Here is a 21,330-nt window from a genome sequence, read left to right on the forward strand (position 1 = left end):
GCCATTGTTCACATTCATTTGCCTATCCCCCGTATATATGTCATTCGCTATTCCACGTTCCATTCCACAGACTCATAGCTAAAATGTAAATGTCAAGTGTGCTCTGTTCAAACGTCAGGTAATAAGCCGCAGCTGTTCATTGTAGTTGCACTGAGGCTGCAGCTTGATTTTGGCCGTCTGACCGCCTAATTTTTCCCCTGCGTTTTTTTTCGCCCGCCGTTTGTGCGTCGCATTACCGTGCCACTGCTAATACTCCCAGGAACTATTTCACGCTGTACTGCAGCGCTGTACTGCTCGCTACAGAAGGCGTGCCCTCGCGTGACCCACCTCACAGCTTGTCCACATCGTTACCGTTCAGCGGTATCGCCCATGTATTTATATCCTTAAACTACTCTGTGCGCTATTAACGACGTCACAGCTTTTTATCACACTTTGAAATATTACCTGCCACACAGTGGTAGTCACCAGATAAAGGAGAAAAGCTTTGGCCGGAAGAGATTACTCAAAGCAAACACTATCGCGTGTATACTTTTCGCGCCGAACAGATTTGGAGGATAAAGAAGTGTGCAACATACATTCTACTTTCCACAGCTGCAAATGTAATTCTGTTTTAAAAATAGGGGAAATATGAATTACGATACTGCAAGCGGCACGGAACCGTTTCTGATATCAACTGAAAGTCGTTAATTCTGCTCTCATAAACGTGATTAATAAAAACAACCATTTTTTGGTGCTCAGACAAATGAGCGACATAATTACCAAACTTATCTATCGATCTAAATAAAATTCAGATAAATATAAGACATAGCAGTCTCACCGACAGTAGGAAAAAACGATTAATAATTTATCAAACGAAATTGTCAATTAAACTAGACACTACTGAGCCGCACACAGCACTCACTTTCTCCCTATTGATGGAGATAATTAGACGTGACGAAGTTTCTGTGAGGCACTGGAAGCCCATCTGTGATTCAGATATAGCGAACCACGTGTCTCAGTAGAAAAATGTAATGCAAGTAAATACTCGTGGGCTTGTAATGTGATTAGTAGAATTAAGATCAAATTTATTTTCATCGACTCATCTTTAATATTCCAGAAGCGCCTTGGTGGTACATTTGGCTATTCAAGAATTCACTGACCGGTTTTCTAGAGTAACAAACGGGTCCGATGCCAGATTTCATTTACCATGAGCGTTTAAAGGGCGACCCAACCTATCCACTGCCTTAAACCGAGCATATTCTGGTGGACAGCGGTTCATATTCCCATTCTAACGTCAGGATTTGGACTTCCTGTGACATTTCTAAATCCCTTGAGGGAGATGTTGATTACGTTTTTTTTTTTTTTTTTTAACAGGACACGATCGATTCCATTCTTCATTGTCGCCCAATCCTCACTTGTAATCCGGCTGTAACGATCATATTTTCGACGGGACGTTAAAATGTAATCCACCAGCCATCACCTTACGTCCTTACATGCATTTTCACTCACTCTCAGTGTTATCTGTGTGTACGAACACGAAAAGTTATTCGTCAGTCCCTGTCCCCATTTCCAATACGCCCTTCCTAATCTCTGTTTCGATGATGCGCGATCAGCAGATACTTTCCGGTGGAGGAATTATTTGTTAATTCGAAAGCGAAGAGGTCACAGTACATTAAAAGTATTAGCAACTGCGAATATGGACAACCGTCACCTGTAGAAGGGAATGACGTCAATGAAAATTTGCCCCTGACCGGGACTCCAACCCGTATTTCTCGCTTATCGTGAGTGGTCGCCTTACCATTTTTCCTCCACGGAAACACTTTTTTTTTTGTTATTATTAACCTCCCCAGGGGAGTAGTCACGCCCCAGCACGCCAGACTGGGTGACACTCCTACGACCTTGGGTTGCTCGCTTACCGCCTCAGCGGTCTCATCCCACAGAAAGTAGATCAGGTCAGCCAGACCCTTCTTTCGCTTTCGTAGCCACTGGACATCTTACCTTCTTTCCTTCTTGTATCGCAAGCATAAGTCGTACCCACTCACCAGTCCTATGCGCCATCTGCCATCACTTGTAATTAAACTTTAGACTCTCACAAACAATTTGTACATACACAGTAAATCAGAAATTAGCCTGATTAAACCTTAACCGAAAGAATTCCTCAGAAAATAAAACTGCCTTATATATACAGCGTCTCTATGTCCTTCAATATTTTGTTTTTCCCTTATAAAAACAAAATTGTTTGCCTCAGTGTCCTAAAATCATTCTAAGAGCTACAAGAAATTCTATATTTACTTCCTACTTGTACGAGGTGCATTCAAGTTCTAAGGCCTACGATTTTTTTTCTAATTAACTACTCACCCGAAATCGATGAAACGTGCGTTACTTCTCGACGTAATCGCCCTGCAGACGTACACATTTTTCACAATGCTGACGCCATGATTCCATGGCAGCGGCGAAGGCTTCTTTAGGAGTCTGTTTTGACCACTGGAAAATCGCTGAGGCAATAGCAGCACGGCTGGTGAATGTGTGGCCACGGAAAGTATCTTTCATTGTTGGAAAAAGCCAAAAGTCACTAGGAGCCAGGTCAGGTGAGTAGGGAGCATGAGGAATCACTTCAAAGTTGTTATCACGAAGAAACTGTTGAGTAACGTTAGCTCGATGTGCGGGTGCGTTGTCTTGGTGAAACAGCACACGCGCAGCCCTTCCCGGACATTTTTGTTGCAGTGCAGGAAGGTACCTGTTCTTCAAAACATTTTCATAGGATGCCCTTTGGAACGCAATGGGTAAGGATTACGCCCTCGCTGTCCCAGAACATGGACACCATCATTTTTTCAGCACTGGCGGTTACCCGAAATTTTTTTGGTGGCAGGGAATCTGTGTGCTTCCATTGAGCTGACTGGCGCTTTGTTTCTGGATTGAAAAATGGCATTCAGGTCTCATCCATTGTCACAACCGACGAAAAGAAAGTCCCATTCATGCTGTCGTTGCGCGTCAACATTGCTTGGCAACATGCCGCACGGGCAGCCATGTGGTCGTCCGTCAGCATTCGTGGCAGCCACCTGGATGACACTTTTCGCATTTTCAGGTCGTCATGCAGGATTGTGTGCACAGAACCCACATAAATGCCAACTCTGGAGGTGATCTGTTCAACAGTCATTCGGCGATCCCCCAAAACAATTCTCTCCACTTTCTCGATCATGTCGTCAGACCGCCTTGTGCGAGCCCGAGGTTGTTTCGATTTGTTGTCACACAATGTTCTGCCTTCATTAAACTGTCGCACCCACGAACGCACTTTCGACACATCCATAACTCCATCACCACATGTCTCCTTCAACTGTCGATGAATTTCAATTGGTTTCACACCATGAAAATTCAGAAAACGAATGATTGCACGCTGTTCAAGTAAGGAAAACGTCGCCATTTTAAGTATTTAAAACAGCTCTCATTCTCGCCGCTGGCGGTAAAATTCCATCTGCCGTACGGTGCTGCCATCTCTGGGACGTGTTGACAATGAACGCGGCCTCATTTTAAAACAATGCGCATGTTTCTATTTCTTTCCTGTCCAGAGAAAAAAAATCGGAGGCCTTAGAACTTGAATGCACCTCGTAATTATAGGAACAGATTACAAGGTAGACGTTTGGTCCTTTATCATAACTTATGTATACACTCAAGCGTATTAGTCTAGCTTTTTCAGTAACTTAACATGGCTTAACGCTTCATCGTCGTCGTGCTGGTATAATCGTACATGCTTTCATGCCCCTATGTAATTTTAATCTGATACAGTTCCTCACACCTTTAGACAAGAAGCTGGATCAAATGAGTTCCTCAAAAAAATGGTTCAAATGTCTCTGAGCACTATGGGACTAAACTTCTTACGTAATCAGTCCCCTAGAACTTAGAACTACTTAAACCTAACTAAACTAAGGACATCACACACATCCATGCCCGAGGCAGGATACGAACCTACGACCGTAGCCGCCACGCGGTACCAGACTGCAGCACCTACAACCGCTCGGCCACCACGGCCGGCAATGATTTCCTCCCAATCGTGAATTTCTATCTGTATCCATTTTCCAGTTACTACACTTCATGTGGCTCTTATATCGGACTGGCTGTCGATTTTGCCTTAAACAAACTCACAACAAAGAAAAAAGGAACACAAAGAGAAAAAATCCTTATCGTTGGATTATCCAAATGTAGCGTGGAACAGACGTTAGATACGTGGTAAATATAAATTTAAAATGTAGAGACAATTTCTCTCTACCTCTCTATGTTTCCTTTGTAAATCTTTAGTCTCCGCGACGTATTTCTCTTCTGTCATCAGGCATATCGCCAACGGGTATTTCCATCCCATCTTAATCCCTCATTTCGCTGCTACGACAACGGCATCGTATTCATTTATCTAAGGAAATAAATAAATTAAAACATACGTCATCCTCTGTATAAATTGGTATACATACGCTTATAGCAGAATTCTTGTCTGATCGACGTCCAGCTTCTGTCGATCCATGTTGTACAATTTTTGTTTCTAATTGTCCTTAAACTCCAAAAGCCGGCCGGAGTATCCGAGCGGTTCTAGGCGCTACAGTCTGGAGCTGCGCGACTGCTACCGTCGCAGGTTCGAATCCTGCCTCGGGTATGGATGTGTGTGATGTCCTTAGGTTAGTTAGGTTTAAGTAGTTCTAAGTTCTAGGGGACTGATGACCTCAGAATTTAAGTCCCATAGTGTTCAGAGAAAAAAAAAAAAAAAAACACACACACACACACACACACACAACAACTTCTTTCCTCCAGGATTCAGCACAAATTCACCTTGGCACTGCCTACATAACTCTTCTTTCCTTCCCTGTCTATATTCTGTGCAAAATTCTGCTCGGCGTTCCCTCCTAGTCTCTGTATTCTATTAATCTGTGTCCAAACGTGACCTCGGCCTGGATCTTAATACCACTAATAACAATACTACTTCCTTCCATTCCAAGAACATCCCTATGAAACATCAACCACATAGTTGCGCTCGGTATTTTGAGACCCAGAAACCTCCACCATGTGGTATCCTAGTATCACAAAAGATAACCCAGTCTTTCCCGTCTCTATTGCCATCTCCTTACTTTTTCCGATCTTCACATTCATTTCTTCCCGAAATAAAAATATGTCACTGACCTCGTGCTGTAACGGTTCGCTTCTTTTACAAAGCCTCGACACCCTTTACAACTGTACCATTTTTTAGTGGCAATGACTATTTTAATCACTCCATAAATAGCAACCCTAGCAAAAGAAAACATCACAGAAGTCTAAGTTAACAAATGTTACTCCTCTGAATTACTGATCCACGTTTTGGCTCTGAAATAATATATCCAACCAAACGTTTGACACATGAGCTAAATCATCCAAATGAAAATGAAACCTCGACATTTGCTTCATTATGCGGGGCGATTACCTCCAGCTTCCATTTAAAATCTGCATTTGTCTGTTTCACACACAAACACCTTGTTCCTTGAAGGTCTCGACGTTTCTGAGATCGTGAACACCAATAGATTTTCCTGTTTTCGTTGATTTCAGTTCCAGAGTGTTCTCGTGTGAAGTTCTGCAGATTCACATGGGTCTATCACAGACCGAAAAGAATTTGTAGCACACTGCTTTTTATTTGTTCGAGAGATGGTGAAAACGTACGAACACCTCCTGTCCTAATTGGAACTGCCTATTCCTCATTTTTTTTTTTGTCTGTTATTCCCTTCCTTTTCATGGCTGCTGCCCTGAGATGGATTAGTTCTTGTTTGACAATGTTTTCGTGTCGATCCTTTTGGCCTGGCGGGTAGTCCACTACCTCTCTCATCCTGTCTCGCGGTTGTCGGTTCTTCACTATCGTGATGGGCGGAAGCTTGGTCAAGCCGTGTGGCAACTCATGCATGACATACTGGAAGTCTGTGCAAGAAAACATCACTGCTCGCGTGCTGTTTCGAGCAATAAATTCTATATAGGCTTCTTTAATCACACAAGATACGTCCTGCAGGGTTCGATGCAGGTCTGTAGGAAGAAATGATCATAGGTCTAATGCTATGTCTTTTTAACGTTTTCACCCATCTTTGCGATAGAAACTGTGGGCCATCATCCGAAGTGACCTTTTCCACATGACCCTCTTGTGTCAAGAAACCCATCCAGAATGGTTTCGAAACTATCACTGCTGTTTCTCGGCGCAGTGATGTGATTGTCACGTATTTTGAAGTTCATTCTGTAGGAATGAAAAAATAACAAACACCGTATGTTTACCTGGGCAGGGTCCCTAAGACGGTCACAGTCCGCGAGTTGCCTTAATTTCATCGGAATAATTGAAAACATATATGCCCTGTACATTCTCTGTCGATGGTTTACCCTGTTGGTAGCGCTTACACTCAGCCAACCCCCTTCTAATCCTGCACTCCATATTCTTAAAATGACAGAATGTCTTTAATTTCAAAACGCATTTTCTTGGTCCAAAGTAAGCAGAGCTCAAATGAGCGTATCGTATCGTATTGTCGATAAAATCTTCTGGAAAGCATAGTAGCCAAAGCGACTCGTCCGTGTTCCTTCTACTGAATAATATCCATTTTCGTAATAAGTAGTACTGCCTGATATTGATGAAGCTCTTGACCTTCCATCAGTTTTTGATGGCTAGTAGTTCTGGGACTGTATCTTATCTTTTGTAATGTTCTTTAGTGATGTGCCCGCATCTTTTAAAATAAAACAATTTGAAGTGATTTTCTTGAGCATTCTGATTCACATGTTTCGTCAACATTATCGCGTTTGCTGGTAGTGTTGACGGAAATGTTTTCGAATAATCAACACCTGAAGTTTCATGTCTACTCATTAACGTTTACCCAGCACACTGCGATCTATACTCGCCGAAGCCAATTCAATTGCAGAATTTAAAAAAAAGTAAACAGCGTCCTCCTACTTCTCAATAATTTTCCAAAACAACTACGTCTCATCAGACTGTCCAATGAATTTCGCGCCAAGAGGCCCACAGGTAGTGGAAGGATTGTGTCTTTGGCTCGGTTCTGTCGGTGCCTAAAAGGAGCGCGTAAACATTTTGTTTACTATGACCCATCTGAGATTCCTGTGGGCTTTAAATACATGAGGGGCCAGCTACACATATTTATGGGACGAGAAAGTTGAGGTCTCACACATAAAATCCTCACCCCTCGATTGCTCTGTCCTGCCGAGAGCATAGGGCCATAAATACCTACAGCTTCCACAGGTATATTGCTATCCTAACGGCGGCCTGGCGTTGTCTTCTCTGCATTCTCCACTCAAGCCTCATTGTTGACCGCCTTCTACGATCTTGACTGTACTTTACAACGCCTTCACCCCAGAAAAACGCTTTAGGCACATGGGATTGGTCGTCTTTGCGTGCAGGTTTCCAACAATCGTTCCGCGGGCTTCCGGATCCCGCGACGTTACCTACTGTCCACATTGTGTTGGCTCACAAGAACCGTACATCCTGTCCATTATACACACCACCCTCGGCGAACGTTTTCCTACCTTAGAGGAATATTCTGTAAACAGATAAACTGAAAATTGACAAATACGTCAATTTCGCCGTCTTTCAGTATGTCACAGCAATATATTTTGTGATATCGTGAAATACAATGCAATTATTGGTGAAGGATGTAAGCATTTCAAAAAATGGTTCAAATGGCTCTGAGCACTATGGGACTTAACATCAGAGGTCATCAGTCCCCTAGACTTAGAACTACTTAAACCCAACTAACCTAAGGACATCACACCCGTCCATGCCCGAGGTAGGATTCGAACCTGCAACCGTAGCGATGGCGCGGTTCCAGACTGTAGCGCCTAGAACCGCTCGGCCACTCGGGCCGGCGTCAGAATTTCAAATAGTATTAAAAATGGCTGTTATTTTCGCAATTGAGGTGGATTAAGAGTTTCCAGAAAACTGTTACCAACAATTCTTTTTGAGTCAAGAATTTCCTCCTCGATTCCAACAGGGTGTAAACCAATTAATGGAATAGCAACATAATGCTTGCGCAACATAAATAATAAAAAACGGAAGCGCACGGAAAAAAGGAACTTATTATCAGTTTTTGGAAAAAGTTTTGTGACCTTGCGTAACGATGGAGCCGTTTACCTGTATTACTGAGTCGTGAGTTGGGCAAAGGAGTCTGCTTATACGATGGGCTATTCGTCGATGAAACAGGAATACCGCCGAAGTATATACATTTGTGTTAACTTTGGGATGCACACTTTTATTAACAGGTTTATGCCACATCCCTGCCCATGTTTATTACGTTTGTTAGTTTCTATGATTTAACGCACAGTATAGGAAAATTTTCGTATGGGAGGCCAGCAAATAGGTAGGATCACAAGACAAACTCAGCTAACGACATTCCAGGTGGTCAGATAGCGTGAGAACGGTCGCACGAGCAATAGCCGCATCGTACTGGAGCAGAGACAGATAGTGGGGATTCACCTACCACGCTGGGCGCCAAGATGCGCAACTTTTGTTACTTGTATTTACTGTTTGGATATTACTCCAACCGTGCTGGTTACGCTACTTGCACTGAGAACTTGTTAATAACAATTTCAATATAACTCATTTTATCAGGAAATGCTAATTACAAGTTTCAGTTACTTTCAGGGCTTATTGAGGGAAAGGATAGACGAATCACAAGTGCGCTCTGAGAAAGCAGGCAGCAAACTACTAAGATTTCTCACTAGGCAGTCAACGATCGGTTTTAGAGGTGGCAACACGCGAACTAGTGAGTGAAGTGAAACTCGGCGTAAAGAGGGAATTCATTGTTGTAGTTTTCTCGGAAAACACATTTATGCGAACTAATGTGGATTCTAAGACCGTGCGAAGCGTTTTATGTCTTTTTTGGTTCTCAGTAACTAATAATTAATAACCGGGAATGTTGTTATGGGCCGGCCGAGGTGGCCGAGCGGTTCTAGGCGCTACAGTCTGGAACCGCGCGACCGCTACGGTCGCAGGTTCGAACCCTGCCTCCGGCATGGATGTGTGTGATGTCCTTAGGGTAGTTAGGTTTAAGTAGTTCTAAGTTCTAGGGGACTGATGACTTCAGAAGTTAAGTCCCATAGTGCTCAGAGTCTTTTATTTTTGTTATGAATATTAATGATACACTGGATCTACAAATTGTTTTACTAATTTTGCGATTCGAGAAATAAAACAAAATTAGTTGGAATCCTAACATTTTCCGATTCTCATTACGCTTAGTACTTAACCTAAACACTTGCCATATTATAATGCACTCTTTATCGGACATGCGTTAGAGCTCGCGACCTGCAGAGAAGAAATCAACTGGGGCAACATCTACGAGATGTGAGGCAAGCAAATTGACTACTGGCGGCGGACACAATGGGATTTCATCTGTAAATCACACTTCGCATCATTGTGCGTCCCCATGTAATTACTGCGTAAGACAATATTTCGACATTCGTTCCCCTGTCTGCTGTGACAGTGTTACAGGGTGAAAAGGGACATCCGCCAATTATGGAAGAGCTCTATTTTTATCGTATAGCAAAGTGAAATGACAAGTAGAAGTAACAGAATACATATCTTGATCCATAATGAATTGTAGGCTCCATATTCCGAGAAAATGTTTCGATGTACGTAGTTTGCCGCGAAATTATAGTCAGATCGTGAGGTAATTTGCTACTTTAACGAGCGTGCTTGTCCTAATGATATTCACACAAAAATATTTCACTGAGGCTTACGCAACTTAGCATAGTGTTTGCAGTGCCATAATCTTTCGTATTTTGAATATTTTTGTGATAGATATCGCCATGGGAAAGCACTGGCTCCCTTGAATCATGAAAGTAAAAATTGTAGCGAAAACTCAAATTCTAAAATTTATATGTATGTAAGCGGACTGAAGCGACGAAAGTTAATTTGCATCAATTATGAAATTTTGATTCATCGCTTTAGTCTACAAATATACAGGGTGAGTCACTGACTATTGCCACCAAGAATAGCTCCGAAATTATGATAGGAGCTGAAACGTTTGTGGGAAAAATATTGCATGGGACAGCGGGGCCATAATATGACGTTCATTTTTTGTTGTTAGGTGGTCTGGAGGTCAACTTTGTTTCCTTAAAAGAGTGCTATAGTTTGGAACTTATTTTCTGATAGCGGCTATAGAGACAAATCCATTGATGTGTAACAGTAAGGTCTTTGAAGATCAACGAAGGTGCTCGAAGTGATGACCATTGGTATCAATGCAGTGCTGCAATCTTCTTATCACGGATTGAGTGGTATTCCTTATCACATGGGTACTTATCGAAGCACATGCTCTCACTATTGTCTCTCGCATGTCTTCAGGTGTTGTTCGAAGTTTATAAACAGTGTCTTTTACGAATCCCACAAGTAAAAATCGCGAGGCCTCATTTCTGGCGAACGAGCTGGCTACGACACATCTCCTCCACGTCCGATCCAACGATTTTGGAATTGTCCCTGCAACTCATTTCTAGCGATCAGCGCAAAATGTGCCGGGCACCCGTTCTGTTGATACCACTTTCCGTTCCTTGTTCCTGAAGATATTTCTTCCAATAAAAGACCTTATGCTTCTTGCAGGAATGTGGAATACTTCCTACCATTAACATTTCCTTCGATAAAATAGGGGTCTATAATTCTGTCCTCTAGAGTCCCACACCATATACTCACCGACCACGGTTTTTTGTGTGCAACTTGTGGCAGCCAACGTGGATTTTCAGTTGCCCAATAATGAATGTTACGTAAATTAACATTTCCATGGTTCGTGAATGTAGCCTCGTCAGTAAATACAATAAAGATAATAAATGCTTCATCCCTTCGAATCTGAAGTTGAGCCCATCAGCTGAATTCAGTACGACTCATACAATCCGTGCCAGTTAGTTCTTGGTGGAGACTAATATTGTAAGGGTGATATTTATAGTGATGCAGAGCACGAACAACACTACTCTGGCTCATGCCAGATTTCCTTGCGATTTGACGGGAACTAACACAGGGATATCGAACGACAGTGGCAAGGATACCAATTTCCGTTATCTCGTTAGTAACTTCCATTTTCCGGATATGTTTCCGATACGTTAAAGATCCAGTTGTTCTCAATTTATCATACACATATTTAAATGTACGGCGTGTAGGGTGAATACGTTGAGGGTATCTTTCAGGTTGAATTTCGTTGGCATCCTCCGTAAATGAGAAGCATGAGAAGCATTCTTCGAATGAATACATCATTCACATTCGCTTGATTCGACAATACTAGTCTTTACGTTCCTATTCCTGCTATGTGCGAAAGAGTCGAATTGTGTTTACATGTCAATGGCACGTTAGATGGATACGCCGTATTCGGTGAATGTTTACTATTTGCACGATCTACGAGAGAGCATTGTCAGAGTATGTGCTTCGATAAGTGTCGAAATGATAAGGGATATCACTCAGTCAATGATAAGAAGATTGCAACACTGCATTGATACCAATCATCACTTCTGACGCCTTCTGTAAATGGACGTTCATGCCACCTTTGTGATCTTCGCTGACCTTCAAAGACCTTACTGTTACATATCATTGGATTCGTCCCGATAGCCGCTATCAGAAAATTAGTACCAAATTATAGCATCCCATTTACAAAAACAAATTTGAACTTCATACCCCTGACGCGACTCCATCTAGCAACAAAAAACCAACGTCATACAATGGTTCCCGATGTCCCATGCAACATCTGTCATAATAAACTTTTCATCTACCATCATACTTTCGGAGTTATTCTAAGTGGCAATTCTTAGTGACCCACTGTGTACATCACAGATGTTTGAGACTCTGAAGCCACATAGTTAAATTTGGTTATATTCTATTTATTTTTCATGTTCAGTTAGTGTTAATTACACACATCAAAAGAAGTTTTGTATCACCCCGGTTTCCAGAACTCCTGCAGGCAGAAGTTCACTGTGGATATTGTACCACAGACACAGGCCTTTGACAGAGATGTCACTAAACCCGGCCAAAGATGTAAACAACCATGCATGAGCAGTGCCTATTAGACGGAGGGGGTCCCACAGCCGATCAGTTCCAGGCATTCCAGCAGGAAGGAGGGACACGGCTCACGTTGTCTGTAGTTCAACCATGCCTAGACGGTTAATACCGCGGTTCGATCGGGTCCGAACTGTTACTCTGTGCCAGTAAGGGTTTTCAACAAAGGAAGTGTCCAGATGTCTCGGAGTGAACCAAAGCGATGTTGTTCGGACATGGAGGAGATACAGAGAGACAGGAACTGTTGATGACTTGCCGCGCTCAAGCCTCCCAAGGGCTACAATTGCAGTGGATGACCGCTACCTACGGATTATGGCTCGGAGGAATCCTGACAGCAACGCCACTATGTTGAATAATGTTTTTCGTGCAGCCACAGGACGTCGTGTTACGACTCAAACCGTGCGCAATAGGCTGCATGATACGGAACTTCACTCCCTACGTCCATGGCGAGGTCCATCTTCGCAGCCATTGCACCGTGCAGCGCGGTACAGATGGGCCCAAAAACATGCCGAATGGACAGCTCATGATTGGCATCACGCTCTCCTCACCGATGAGTGTCGCATAGGCGTTCAACCAGACAATCGTCGGAGACGTGTTTGGGGGCAACCCGATCAGGCTGAACGCCTTAGGCACACTGTCCAGCAAGTGCAGCGAGATGGAGATTTCTTGATGTTTTTGGGTGGTACCATTTGGGTCCGACGTACAACGCTAGTGGTCATAGAAGCGCCGTAACGGCTGTATGATACGTGAATGCCATCCTCCGAACGATGGCGCTACCATATCGGCAGTATATTGGCGAGGAATTCGCGCCCCCATCGTGCACATCTTGTGTATGACTTCTTTGAGGATAAAGACAATGCTCGACTAGATTGGCCAACGTGTTCTCCAGACATGAAATCAATCGAACGTGCCTGGGTAGATTTAAAAGGGCTGTTTATGGACGACGTGGCCCACACCGAAACACCGTTGAAGATTAGGACAATCTGGACTAACAGAGGATCGTATGCCACAACGAATATAGGCATGCATCAGTGCAAGATAAAGTGCTACTGGGTATTAGATGTACAGGTGTGTGCATCAATCTGGACCAACACCTCTGAAGGTCTCGCTGTATGGTGGTACAACATACAATGTGTGGTTTTCACCTTCGGTGATGGTCCATGGCCCATGGTCCACGTCTGTGGATCATTGCCGTCATACGAGCCTACAGCAACCGGAAAAATCGGTATTAGCAGAACACTGATTAAATGAGCGACACGGTATGAAATTTGACGAAACTGTGGCAGTTGTCAACACTTCCGGTTTTTGGAACAGAGTCTATAAAGAGGCAACTGAAATTAGATTGGCGGATAATTTAATTAATAGAGACAGTGGGTTTCCTCTTAGCAGGACATGGAATCCTGTACTACCCCGCATCAAAACAGAACGTTCTTCGGTGCGGTCAGTACAAGTGTTCGAGAATCGTCTCTGAGTGCCGTATATCGTTGCCGCCGGTGTTCCACTAAGGGCGGCGTCACCTGCTCAGTCTTGGAGCGCACCAACCGTGATGGGCGATGCATGCGCCGTGTTGCAAGGTGCGGAGGCCTATATATAGGACGAAACTAGGATTAAGTTAATACCTTCAGCTGCTAACGGACGTTGATATTCATCAACGGGGACAGGTGAAAATGTGTGCCCCGACCGGGATTCGAACCCGGGCTCTCCTGCTTACATGGCAGATGCTCTATCCATCTGCTCCACCGAGTGCATAGAAGATAGTGCGACTGCAGGCACTATCTCGTGCACGCCTTCCGCGAGACCCACATTTTCACCTTGTATGTCCACACATTCGTAGTGTGTGGACATACAGGGTGTTTCAAAAATGACCGGTATATTTGAAACGGCAATAAAAACTAAACGAGCAGCGATAGAAATACACCGTTTGTTGCAATATGCTTGGGACAACAGTACATTTTCAGGCGGACAAACTTTCGAAATTACAGTAGTTACAATTTTCAACAACAGATGGCGCTGCAAGTGATGTGAAAGATATAGAAGACAACGCAGTCTGTGGGTGCGCCATTCTGTACGTCGTCTTTCTGCTGTAAGCGTGTGCTGTTCACAACGTGCAAGTGTGCTGTAGACAACATGGTTTATTCCTTAGAACAGAGGATTTTTCTGGTGTTGGAATTCCACCGCCTAGAACACAGTGTTGTTGCAACAAGGCGAAGTTTTCAACGGAGGTTTAATGTAACCAAACGACCGAAAAGCGATACAATAAAGGATCTGTTTGAAAAATTTCAACAGACTGGGAACGTGACAGATGAACGTGCTGGAAAGGTAGGGCGACCGCGTACGGCAACCACAGAGGGCAACGCGCAGCTAGTGCAGCAGGTGATCCAACAGCGGCCTCGGGTTTCCGTTCGCCGTGTTGCAGCTGCGGTCCAAATGACGCCAACGTCCACGTATCGTCTCATGCGCCAGAGTTTACACCTCTATCCATACAAAATTCAAACGCGGCAACCCCTCAGCGCCGCTACCATTGCTGCACAAGAGACATTCGCTAACGATATAGTGCACAGGATTGATGACGGCGATATGCATGTGGGCAGCATTTGGTTTACTGACGAAGCTTATTTTTACCTGGACGGCTTCGTCAATAAACAGAACTGGCGCATATGGGGAACCGAAAAGCCCCATGTAGCAGTCCCATCGTCCCTGCATCCTCAAAAGGTGCTGGTCTGGGCCGCCATTTCTTCCAAAGGAATCATTGGCCCATTTTTCAGATCCGAAACGATTACTGCATCACGCTATCTGGACATTCTTCGTGAATTTGTGGCGGTACAAACTGCCTTAGACGACACTGCGAACACCTCGTGGTTTATGCAAGATGGTGCCCGGCCACATCGCACGGCCGACGTCTTTAATTTCCTGAATGAATATTTGGATGATCGTGTGATTTCTTTGGGCTATCCGAAACATACAGGAGGCGGCGTGGATTGGCCTCCCTATTCGCCAGACATGAACCCCTGTGACTTCTTTCTGTGGGGACACTTGAAAGACCAGGTGTACCGCCAGAATCCAGAAACAATTGAACAGCTGAAGCAGTACATCTCATCTGCATGTGAAGCCATTCCGCCAGACACGTTGTCAAAGGTTTCGGGTAAGTTCACTCAGAGACTACGCCATATTATTGGTACGCATGGTGGATATGTGGAAAATATCGTAGTATAGAGTTTCCCAGACCGCAGCGCCATCTGTTGTTGAAAATTGTAACTACTGTAATTTCGAAAGTTTGTCTGCCTGAAAATGTACTGTTGTCCCAAGCATATTGCAACGAACGGTGTATTTCTATCGCTGCTCGTTTAGTTTTTATTGCCGTTTCAAATACACCGGTCATTTTTGAAACACCCTGTATAAGGTGAGAATATGGGTCTCGCGGGAGGCGTGCACGAGATAGTGCCTGCAGTCGCACTACCCTCTAGGACTGGGAACTTTGTGTTATGACAATCAACCCTGAGTGACATACTGTCCTGGTCTCCCCTAAGATATTTACAAACAATAGAAATTTAGGATCCACTTTAGTTTATAGGTAGCTGGACAACATGTAAAACAAATAAATTGAATAATAAACCCAACACATTGCTGCATTTGATGAACAAAATGTTTTGGATCACGTTCCATTAGCTTTTATTAGTGTTCTCACCCGAATTATAAAACAAATAAATTGGATAAAAAACCCAGCACATTGCCGTATTTGATGAACAAAATAGCTTAGGTCACGTTTCATCAGCTTTTATTAACGGTCTCGCCTGAATGAGTTCGTCTTCAAATCTTACACTGCAAATGACAGCTTTCTGTAGATGTCTGTTCAATAAAATGAAGTATATAATATTTATTACTACTTGCTAAGTACTAGAGCAATGAAAATAACAATACTACGAAAACAAAAGAGAGAGAGAGAGAAAGAAGTGAAGCTATTTTCCACCGCTAGAAGGCTACTAAAGAATAGTCCTCCTACTAGTACTAATGCTTATAACTACTGCTGAAGTGACTACCGTAAGTACGCTTGTCCCATTGTTAGTTGCTTACTATCATCGAGGTAGAAAATGGCCACCGGACTACTCAACGGAAACAATCCGGCGTCCACTTTAAGAGAGTACACTGAAACTCCACAAAATAGTAATACGGATGGTGACTCACGGATCTGAGCCGTTCCTCTCCCGACAACGGGTGAAATGCCTTATCATTTCCCTCAGCGCAGTCGAGTGACCAACTAAACTGGGAGAGAACTTATGTCGTTAGCACGTACACTAATAAGGACTATTTGAGGTAAATCTGCAAATAACACGTTCCTTATGAACTACGGTACACAGTAACAGGCAGAACTAAAATCCATACGTATGTTAAAAAGCAAATACTATTCCCATAAGTAGTGATAAGAAGGCCCTGACACCATTTTGTAGTTCTAATGCCTCAGAAAACTGACACTTGACGTTAAAAAAAGAAAAAAAAAAGAAAGAAAAAAAACACTCTGAAGACAAATAGAGCCTGTTTATCTTATTAAACTGAACATGGGCTAGCTTTCTGATCATAACATCCAGCTGTGCAATGAAGATGTCTTCTCAGCTTCGTAGCTGTTTCCTGAGAATATACACGGAAGGGACCAAAGTCAAGGGATACCTCCTAATACTGTGTCGGAAGGCCTTTTATCCGGTGTAGTGAAGCAGCCTGACGTGGCACGGATACAACAAGTCAACAAGTCGTTGGGAGTCCCCTGCTGAAAGACTGAGTCACGCTGCCTATAAAGCCGTCCAGAACTGTGGAGGTGTTGACAGTGCAGGCTTTTGTGCACGAACTGACCTTTCCATTATGTACCATAAATGTTCGATGGGATTCATGTCGAGCAATCTTGATGGTCAAACCATTCGCTCGAATTGTCCAATATGTTCTTCAAACAAATCGCGAACAATTGCGTCACGGTGAACATAGCGTATTGTGATGCATAAAAATTTCGTAGTTATTTGAGGGAATTACGTCTATGAATGGCCGCAAATGGTCTCCAGGTAGCCAAACTTCATTGTTTCCAGTGAATAATCGGTTCAGTTGGACCAGAGCACCTAGTCCATTCCACGTAAACACAGCCCACAACCGTGAATCCAGCACTAGTTTGCACAGTGCCTTATTGGCGACTTCGGTCCATGGCTTCGTGGACTTTGTGTCACACTCGAAACCTACCATCATCGCTTTCAAACTGAAATCAGAACTCACCAGACCCGGCCACTGTTTTCCAGTCGTTTAGGGTCCGACAGATACTGTCACGGGACCAGGAAAACCTCTGCAGACTGTGTCGTGCTGTTAACTAAGAAACTCGCATCGCTGGTCTGCTGCCATAGCCCATTAATGCCAAATTTCACCGAACTGACCACGAGCACGGGGTCCCGGGTTCGATTCCCGGCGGGGTCAGGGATTTTCACCTGCCTCGAGATGACTAGGTGTTTGTGTTGTCCTCATCATTTCATCATCATCCAGGAAAGTGGCGAAATTGGACTGAGCAAAGACTGGGTAATTGTACGGGCGCTGATAACCACGCAGTTGAGCGCCCCACACACCAAACATCATCATCATCATCACCCGAACTGACCAAACGGATAAGTATGCCGTATGTCCCACATTCATCTCTGTAGTTGTTTCAAGCAGTGTTGTTTGTCTGTTAGCACTGACAACTCTACGCAAACGCCGCTGCTCTCGGTCGTTAAGTGAAGGCCATCGGCCACTTCGTTGTCCGTGGTGCGAGGCAATGCCTGAAATATGTTAGTCTCGGCACAGTCTTGACATTGTGGATCTCAGAATACTGAATTCCCTAATGACTTCCGAAATGGAATGTTCCATTCTTGCAACTGCAACTACTATTCCACGTTCAAAGTTTGTTAATTCCCGTCGTGCGGCCATAAGCACGTCGGAAACTTTTTCATATGAATCAATTGAGTACAAATGACAGCTCTGTAAATGCATTGTCCGCTTATACCTTGCGTACATGATACTACCGCCATCTGTATATGTGCATATCGCTGTACTATGACTTCTGTCACCTTACTGTAAAGAATCTGTAAACAAATTGACTCAATAAGTAATTTATGAACTTGACTTTCAAGTAGCATAAAGATGATATGTGCGAAATCCATCCACGCGACACACAACCAAACTGCAATCAGCGAAACAGCTCACGTTCACCAACATTGACTGGACGTGAAATCTAATACCTTGCAAAGAAAAACCGCTTATTATCAGTTGCTTGTGAGATCAGAGTTCTGTGATTGATTTCCAATACAACATGAGCGGTTGTTGATTGCAAAGCGATGCCACAAAGTTCAACAACATGGCGCCCACTGTAAAGAACCAAAATGGCGTTAATCTTTTATAAATGATAGATAAAGATACCAAGCCTGTGTGACGAAATTTGGGATCCCATTTTTTTTCATCTACGTTTACATAAAATTATAAAGTACAAGTCGCAGGCCTGTGGCATTAGTCTGTTGTACAGAAATATATATATTTAAATTTCCAACTTCTTTCTATAATACGAGGGTTGTAACTTTAATAGCTGCAACTATTTATTTACAGCTCGTACAAAACAGATACCCGTTTCAAAGTTTTACTGACCTTCAAAGTAGTCACCAGTATTGTGTATAACCCGTTGCCAGCGATGTGGAAGTCGTAGAATACTCTTACCAGTGCCAGTTGTGTTGACAGTTCAAGCAACGCGATCTATTGCCCGACGAATTTGTAGAAGTTCCTTAGTGAATGCCGTGAAGTGATTCCTTCAGTTCAGAAATCGAGTTGAATTTACGGGGGCTTAAGCCAGGGGAGTGCAGTAGGTGGTACAGCACTTAGCAGCCCCATCAGTCAAACAAATCAGTAAGAGCATTTACTGTACGTACTTGAACATTGTCCTGCAAAATAATGGTCAGGTCCTGCATGATTTTACGTCCTCGGAAAGGTACTAAACCTAACAGTAAATGATTTAGAGCTACGACATGCAGTAGGAACATCATATCTCCCGTCACCTTTCTTGATTGTGTAAAAATTATTTAATACTTCAGGAGAGGGTAACATCTTTGAATTTACACCATGACTAAGTGAATATTAATGTACGACGCTACAATCAGCTTCCATTCCATTGATCCAAGCATGAATAATCTATAAGCTTACATCTTACAGCATGCAAGCACACGTCGTATTTTTCGTCGCGGAGTGATTGCAATAAAGCAATATCAAACTGACTTCGCCACAGTAACTATCACCGCGGCCAGTGACCTGAAACGGTCTCACCCAATTCTCCGTTCACTGTGGGATCTGCACCACAGCATAAATCTCCAAGAGACAAAGGCAGTCTTCTTCCCAAACACTGCAGCCTTCCCTCCAAACGCTGACCCACCGACTAGCACCCAACCGAAGCCGGAGAGCACACACTCAAATATAAAGTACAGACACTTCGAATTTCTTTCAAACAAGAAGGGCCACCTGGTCTGCAACGTGCGAACGATTTCCATTGATCGAAAGCAAACCGACTACCAGAGACCTAAAATTGCTTCAGTGACCAAACAAAGAGGTTATTACAATGCTTTCATCGATTACTCGAAATTGATTATAGCAAACTCGCGTGAAGTATAGCAGAAATGAATATCGCTGTCTACTAGAAACAAAATATAGTGGAAAGAAATGAAAGCGCGGAATGAATAGGCAGCTTTGAAAATATAAAAATCTACTAGGAAATGCATAATAAAATATATACTAAGTCTTCTTCTAATATGATTCAAAGCACAACATAAATATCTGATCTTGCAAGAAATGCAGCACAGTTCGAAGTTGAAGAGTGTTAGCCTTTATAAGACAGAATAAGCACTGTAGCTCTTTCATCGACTCTGCTCCCTTTGCAATGATATAAAAATATCCCGCCCATCTCTCCTCTTAGAAAGGCTGCAGCGGCTGCTGGAGCCTCAAAAGTGCGCAAGAAGCACGTCCGTTTATAGGTTACGAAAATAGGGACTGGCCTACTTCGGTCGAGTAAATATATAGGACTTCGGAGACGTCTTCCCTGTCCATCCATTCGTCTAAGAGTTTTCCTTTTCCTGTCGCAGCCCACTGTTCGTGCTTTAGAAAATCTGTTTCTTCGCTCCTCCTCTCATCTCCCTCCCTCTCTCTAGAATGACCAAAACGTCTGTCCACACAATGCTATGCAAAAGAACGACATTCAAATCAGTGGACAAATGTGTATGTCGATCGTTGTTTACGCGTGAAGGGTAAAATATTGTTTGACTGTGACGCATATTGTCGACAAGTACTCTTCATTTCGAGGAAAACATATACCAAATATCCGATAACAATGCTTCATATAGCGTACACTTTATCTTTCATATACTAGATACGTGGTCCAGCAGTGTTCTGCGAAGAGCGACAGTCACCACCACTGGGAATTGTGCAACGTGCAGAATCTCGTATTAGTGTATTTCCCCAATCGGGATAAGTTTTCCGTTCGGTTTTTGCAGCAGAGTGTGTTAACCTCGGATATCAAAAATATTTTTCTTCCGTGGTGTCTTTAACGCCTACATTTCCCACGCAGGAGCCCAAGAAAATCGTCGAGCTGCGATGGCCAGCAATAATCTGAGAGAGTGTTTTACTAATCTTTAATATTGACAGCTGATTTACGATGTATTAGCAGAACCTTACATTTTTACAGCTCATATGAATTGTGATGCTTTCCTCGCATTTATCCAAGAGATACTTTCCGTTTATTTGCACTTTCTTATAGAAAGTGCAGTCTTCGCTATTGAGAGATTCTCAACCAACACTGTCATTCTACAACTTCATTACAAACTACAAAAATGTAAAACCACATAGCTTCCAGAATAATCCTATCACCGATGCAGCCTATTTGACGAAAGAATCTGTACTGATTACATACATGTACAAGGGCACTATGAAAAACCGAAAACAGAGTTAATGTGGCGCTGTCGACTGCCAGACGAGCTGCCACAAAGGCGTGAATTTTCATATCTGTAATTCTGTTTTACTGGAATTATTTGAAGAAGTCAACCTAGTTCTACGCGGTACTCGCATGAAGGATGAAGGATTTGCAGCTCACTTCTGCTGAACAGAGTCATGTGTTCTGATCCAATCGAATCGCATACTGCACTGGTAGTGGAGACCCTATAGATTAGTTATATAGAGCACCAGACCATTCTCCACCTGAACTGTGGCCGGCCGCTGTGGCCGAGCGGTTCTAGGCCCTTCAGTCCGGAACCGCGCTGCGGCTACGGTCGCAGGTTCTAATCCTGCCTCGGGCATGGATG

The 21,330-nt window shown here is 43.4% G+C and overlaps 1 protein-coding gene across 1 annotated transcript in view; it reads right to left on the reverse strand.

Annotated features, from left to right (window-relative positions):
- Window positions 1-21,330, reverse strand: part of LOC126088168 (uncharacterized protein K02A2.6-like) — a 425,315-nt gene that overhangs the window by 343,367 nt on the left and 60,618 nt on the right. The gene's annotated exons all lie outside the window — the stretch shown is intronic.

This window comes from Schistocerca cancellata, chromosome 6, assembly GCF_023864275.1.
Source record: "Schistocerca cancellata isolate TAMUIC-IGC-003103 chromosome 6, iqSchCanc2.1, whole genome shotgun sequence".
NCBI classification, from domain to species: Eukaryota; Metazoa; Arthropoda; class Insecta; order Orthoptera; family Acrididae; genus Schistocerca; species Schistocerca cancellata.